Source organism: Neovison vison, chromosome 10 (genome assembly GCF_020171115.1).
Source record: "Neovison vison isolate M4711 chromosome 10, ASM_NN_V1, whole genome shotgun sequence".
NCBI lineage: Eukaryota > Metazoa > Chordata > Mammalia > Carnivora > Mustelidae > Neogale > Neogale vison.
In genome coordinates this window covers 68982145-68988633 of record NC_058100.1, presented here as the reverse complement: position 1 = coordinate 68988633, position 6489 = coordinate 68982145, and the positions used below count along the sequence as shown (strand labels likewise).

Here is a 6489-nt window from a genome sequence, read left to right as displayed (position 1 = left end):
TTTAGAATGTTTGACTGAAAAATGATACTATTTAATGTTAAGGTACCCTGCCAAATCCCACCCTAAGAAATGACCTAAAAAGCATGATGATTTGGAAGATCAATCTGGTAGAAATATTTTATAATTTGAGTGGATTGAGGAATGGAAACTGATTAAAAGACAACTATCAAAATTATTCAGACAAGAGATGATAATGTCTTAGAAGGGAAGAAGATGACCAAGAAAGGAAAAGAAGACTAATCTAAGAAAACTCACTGCCAGTAAGTGGCTGATGAAATAAAGAAGTCAAGGAAAAAAGGAACCAAAAATCCTAATTCCCACCATTTACTTATTGCTTACTATGTCTTAGGGAAGTGCTAAGACTTTAATGTGAATTATAGTGCAGTCACTTTTGTCAAGTGTCCCAAATCCCCACAGAGTAAAATCTAAACTTTCAGTTGCACAGCACACAGCTGTTTGTATGTAGACGTCCAGAAGGTTGGTAGATACTAGACTTTATTTATTACATGCATAGACTGACTTCTCTCAAGATTCTGTTTCTTTGCTAGCATGAAACCCTGTGGTTTATTCCCCTGAAAAGCTACTCACCTTTCCAAATTCAGTGTAATGCTACTTTCTGTGGAATGCCTTTCTTGCTTCCTTCAGGCTGGCTGACATGTTTTGGGGCCCTTATTTGACTCACTGGATTGCTGGATACTTGAAAAAGGCAGGCTATTTTGTATATGGTACTCTTGGATTCTAACAGTATCAAGAAAAGTAGAGTTCATTTAGATTATATTCCTGCCTCATGCTTAAATGTACAAATAATACAGAAAGACAACAGTCCTCAGGTTCACACGAGTCCTTCCATTCTCACAATGGCAGACTGTAGAGGCCTTCACTCTGGAGGCATCTTGGGTGCCGTTGGGAGCTGGAGCTGGAAGTGGAGCTGGAGCTGCAGCATCAGCCTGGGCCTTGGTTTGAGCCTTGGCCTTGGCCTTTGGCTGGCAGAGCCTGACACCCTTGGCGATGTGGTATGAGCACATTTCCTGAGCGTGGACTGGACATCGTAGACAAGTTGATGGAGTTAGTGGTTGATGCCCATTGGGATCTTGGGCTTGACCATTTAGAACTTCAGCAGGGCCTTGATAGGCTGGAAATATGTACTCATGTCTTTGGCATTGTTGGCCTGCTTCTTCTTCAAGCCCTTCTTGTGCTTCTTGACAGTGTGGAAGTTTCTCAGGAACTTTAGCTGCGCCCCCTTAAAAGACTTATATCTTTGTGACTGGGATTTCTTGACACCATTTCTGTGCCATTTTTGGGACTGGTTGTGCATGGTGTGGTTCTTGGATTTGGCCATTTTTGCACTGAAGCCCATGACTCCTAAAGGGGCCTGAACTGGAAGAGAAAAAATAAATAAATACTGTCGATGAATAAATGATTGAATGAATGATGAGTATTACATCACTAATGTAAATGATTAGTAATGTAAATGTATTAGTTAAATGGGTTAGTTAAATTAGTAATGTAAATGATTAGTTAAATGGGTTAATGGGTTATTAGTTAGTAAATTAGTTAAATGGGTTAAATGGGTTGTGAGTTGACTGCTTAACATACTTTCTCCCTGTTGTTTCTTCCAGCGTCTAGAAATTGTCTTCTCTTTTGCTGTCTTTCTTCCCTTATTAGCATATGTTATCCAGAATAACCGACAAAATAGCAACCATGTTGTCACCTCACTGTCAAACTGGACAGATTCTTCTTCCTGGTTCCATCTTTTAGTGGGCATCGAAGACCGAGATTTTATTACCATTTGAAGACTTTTTGCTAGGGAAGAGCTTATTTTTAAAATCTCTTTATTAGTTATTATAAGGAGATGGTAATTTTACAAAAATGATATCAGAACAGATTTTCTCCATTCTTTGGTAATAGTTGTTATTTATTGAACTTCTACTGTATGCCAGGTGATTTCATTTTTATTTATTTCACAAAAATTTATTGAGCACATACTATATGCCAAATACTTCTTTGAGTGCCTGGGTTTTTTTAGTGCAGTAAAAAAATGGATAGGAATGTACACACGTCACCTGTTTTTATAAGATGAATTGATTTGAGTTCTATAATTAGAGTCACGTAATCCTTCCAACAGCTTTTCAAGACAGATTTTAGTTTCTTTGTTTTATAAAAATGATAAGCATAGAGGGGTTATATCACTCATTTGTGATTTCATGGTTAGTGAGTTTCAAACTGTGATTTGGGTCCAGGACTATCTTCCTCCATAGCTAATATACTTTGTTTTAGATGTTCCTCCTCATTAGTATGACATTGTGGAGATGCTCAGAACTGAAGGTCAGAAGACATGGGGGAAAAAAATCCCAGGTTAGTAACTCAGCTCAGTGTGACCTAGGATGTATTTTGCATCATCTCTGAATCTCAGTTTCCCCAGCTGGGTCGTAATAAGACTGACTTGCAGTGTTATTGTGAAGAGGAAATAAAATATTCTAGATGAAAGCCTTAAGCACAGTTCATGGCACAAAATAGACATCATAGCAAATGTTAGTTTTAATCTTTTTACCCTTTTAAAAGGAATTTTAAAATTCCTTTTTAAGGGCATAATAAAGCTAATTGTTTCCAGTGTCTGTGTGATAAATCAAAATTTTCAAGTAATCTCTCTTCATATTTTATTTTCTGAATAACACCTGGGTTTATAGGTTAAATCAATGAAGGAACTTAGTGGGAGGGCAGGGAGATGGTGAAAATGTTAGCAGAGATGGATTCAGCTTCCCAGGCCATGGAGGAGCTGTCTTCTTAAGTGATCTATGTCCTTAAAGTGGCTCTTGGATGGTCCCAAGGCTGCTAGGAACTAAAAGTCCCTCCATCCTGCTTCCTCCCCGAGGAGCCTCCCTCTGCAGAGCATTGCACATTCTGGTCCTCTATTGCTAACTGTCTTCTCAGCCACAGTATCTGCGATGGCCCTACCCGTGATGTTCATATGGTGCCTTTGTTGCAGCTACTGCCATGGTCACTGTTACTGCTGATCCCAGAAGCCTTGCTGGAAAAGGCAAAAACATTGTTCTGGGAGTCAGGGTAATGATGTCACTAAGGGAATGTTAGTCAATACCTCTAGATTCCTATTTTCTGAAAAAACAAAACAAAACAAAACAAATAAAATAAAATAAAAATGAGATTAGAGGAGATGATTTCTCAGATTTCTTTCAGTTCTCTAATTCTCTGACTCTTCTTCTCTAGTATCTTCTCTTTGCCTCTTCTGCATTTTGTTCATTCTCCCACCTGCTTTAAGTCCAACTGAAAAAAGCCCTTTCATAAGGGTAGGTACTGGCTGTCGGTAACAGCTTATCCTTCTTCCCCCAGAGCAAGCGGGCCCATCAGCTGCTCAAAGAATCCCCTCCCTCTCTCGGTAAGTTCTTCCCTATTCACATAAGCTTTGTTTTTCAACGTCCATCTATTGCTAGGTGTGTAGGTTTGGTTAACCACCAAAAAAAGGGATTCTTCTTTGGGTGTTGGGTAATTTTCCTAAGTTTTTTTGAAGCTTAGGGGTCCAATTAGATTACTCTCTAGAAGGCTATGGCTTCACTATAATACAATAATGAACAAAATACTTTTCAAGGCATTTTTCATATATTTCATTCTACTTTACGATATGAAAAGTTATTGTGGTAAAAAAAAGAATGAACATGATATATTCTGTATAGAATTACAAAGGCATTATTTTCAAGCTTCTATGGAGGAATTTTAAAGTTGTTAGTGGGATCCTTGTACTTCCCGAAGTGGTTAACTCACAAACTGGACTCCACGGAATTTTTTAAATGCCTATAAATTTTTTTAAAAAATTAAAAAATTAAAAAAATTAAAAAAAATTGACCATGTATGACATTTAAAGTGTGATCTCATTTAATGATGTCTTATGTATTTTTTCATCACAAAGTGACACAATTTACATTTCTTTAAGATTAGCATGTTAAATGCATACAAACAAAAATAGGCTTGACAAATAAAGGCCAGAGTGTCTGTCTGCTACGTACAGAAAGCACATCAGAGTTGACAAAAGGATCTCGGCTGTCAAGGATCATTTAAAACCAATGAATTAAAAATCAGGAGGTCAGGGAGAGCCGTACAGAGATGATAAGGCTCTCTGTATTTGTCTTAGCAAGGGAAGTATTAAACCAGAGTGATTTTTTCTTCATTCTCCACCCACCCTGCGCCAGGGAGAAATGTGAAACTCAATTTTACCCTTGGTTGAGAAGGTGCTAATTTGTCTGACAAGTTGTTGGAATCCGAGGATGCTCAACGTATCCTTGATGTCTCAAACCTTCATGCTGAGTGAAGCATGCCTCTAATGTGTCAATGTTTAGGAGGTATTGTATATCTCATTAGGTAAGAACAATGTAAACCACATGCATGCAAATGGGGCAGGAACTTGTCCCCTGTCAAAGGGAAAACCTTCAACTTGTTATAACCAAGGCATCTTTTTTGAATCACTCTCATTCAAGTAAATATTTGATCAGAAGTTAACTATCCTTTTATATCCTGGAGGATTTAACTGAACTTTCTCTCCGTTTGCTATTTCACGAGAGGTGCGATCTCCAAATCTTTCCCTTTATTGATTGCTGTATCAGTGAGTATTTATCAAGAAGGCTCCTAAGAGAGATGGCAATGGAAATATGAAAACTTTAATTCCTTTTCTTTTTAATTGTGTATTCATTGATTTTTTTCATATACTTTCTAAAGCCAAGAATTAGCTATGTGAGTGACCTTTGCATGTTAACTAAATCCTCGTTGGTAAACTGATGCATTATTAAGAGAAAAGTCCTGTTGGCAAAAAAACCTTTTCTTAGCACATAATTCACCCCAAGTTGCGTGACTGAAAAGAACAGCTAACACTTATATAATTCGTACTGCGTGCTAGGGCATTTTTCTAAGTGTTTTTACTCATATTAACTCAAGTAATCCTCATAATAAGCCTGCGAGGTGCATATTATTATTTTAGCTTTATAGAAGTCAAAAAGCGATGACCAAAATTGCACAGCTATAAAGTAATGGAGTCAAATTCAGACTCAGACTGTCTGGCTTCAGAGCCAGCTCCTAACTCCTATGCTGTGCTGCTTTTTCTCATAATGTAGAGCCTGATTCCGGAGTGATAACGTGTGTGGGGTAGGAGAGCCATTCTGCAGTGAAGGGAAAATGCCACTCTAGTCAGCAAACCTTCCACAAGGATTAGTTCATAGCTGTTTTCAAAAGATAAAATTATGAAATAAATTTTAATATTTAAAATAACATTTACTTATTACTTTTTAAGCCATCATTATATGCTATATAAAAATCGAGCTTCTGAAGCACTTCTTCTAACATAATAAAAGCTATTACTTGTTGTTGAGTTCCTACTATGTGTGAGGCATTTTACATTCATCTTACCTTTGAAATAACTTATGTCAGTATTATTATTTATATTTTGCATAGAAGAACATGAGATTCAGGGACGGTAAATAATATGCCCAAGGCTCCATGTTCTAGAAAGGGCTGGCTGTTTCTCAATATTCACTCTTTCGTACTTCATCAGTAATAAGCCCTCCTGACTATTAGATGTTATAAGAATGCCTGGAATAAAGACTGCTTTTAAGTATTCCTTGCAGCTAGGTGTTACCATGTGATTAAGTTCCAATCAATAACATGTGGGCAAATATGTGTGACTTCTGAAAAGTGCCCTTAAAAGTGAGAGTGTATCTTTATCCTCCACTCCTGCCCCTATACTACTTTTTTCTGCTGGCAGGAGCATGGATATGATGGCTGGTACTCCAACAGCCATTTTAGATTGTGAGGAGAAATCATTGCTAAGATTTGAGAAGTCCTGGCGGTGTCAGCTCTTCTCTGGACCACTAGTACCTCAGTGCTTTTCAAACTCTCATGTGCTTCCAGATCACTTAGAGGTCTTATTAAAATGTAGATTCTGATTCAGTAAGTCTGGGGTGGGCATCTCAGAATTTGCATTTCTTTTCAAAAATTTTTAATTTTAATTCTAGTGTAGATAACATACATTGTCACATTAGTCATGGTGTACAGTATGGTCATTCAACACTCCCATGCATCACCCAGTGCTCATCAGGACAAGTGTACTCCTTAATCCCCTAGTCAATTTGTCCCCCACCACCTCCCCTCTGGGAACTGTCATTTTGTTCTCTATAGTTAAAAGTATGTTTCTTGCCTTGTCTCTTTTTTTTTTTTTCCTTTGCTCACTTGTTTTGTATCTTAAATTCCACATATGAGTGAAATCATATGGTATTTGTCTTTCTCTGACTGATTTATTTTGCCTTAGCATTATACTCTCTGGATCCATCTATGTTGTTGTAAATGGCAAAATTTCATTCTTTTTTATGACTGAATAATATTCCTGTGTAGGTTTGTGTGTATGTCTATGGATATAGATGGATAAAGATGATGTTATAATGTGATAAACCCACACTATTTATATATTTACACATACATACATACATACAT

General features: G+C 37.2%; 1 pseudogene; it reads right to left on the bottom strand.

The window, feature by feature from the left end:
* Nucleotides 1–791: 791 nt before the first annotated feature.
* On the bottom strand, nucleotides 792–1339 carry LOC122918000 (annotated as a pseudogene).
* Nucleotides 1340–6489: the final 5150 nt, after the last annotated feature.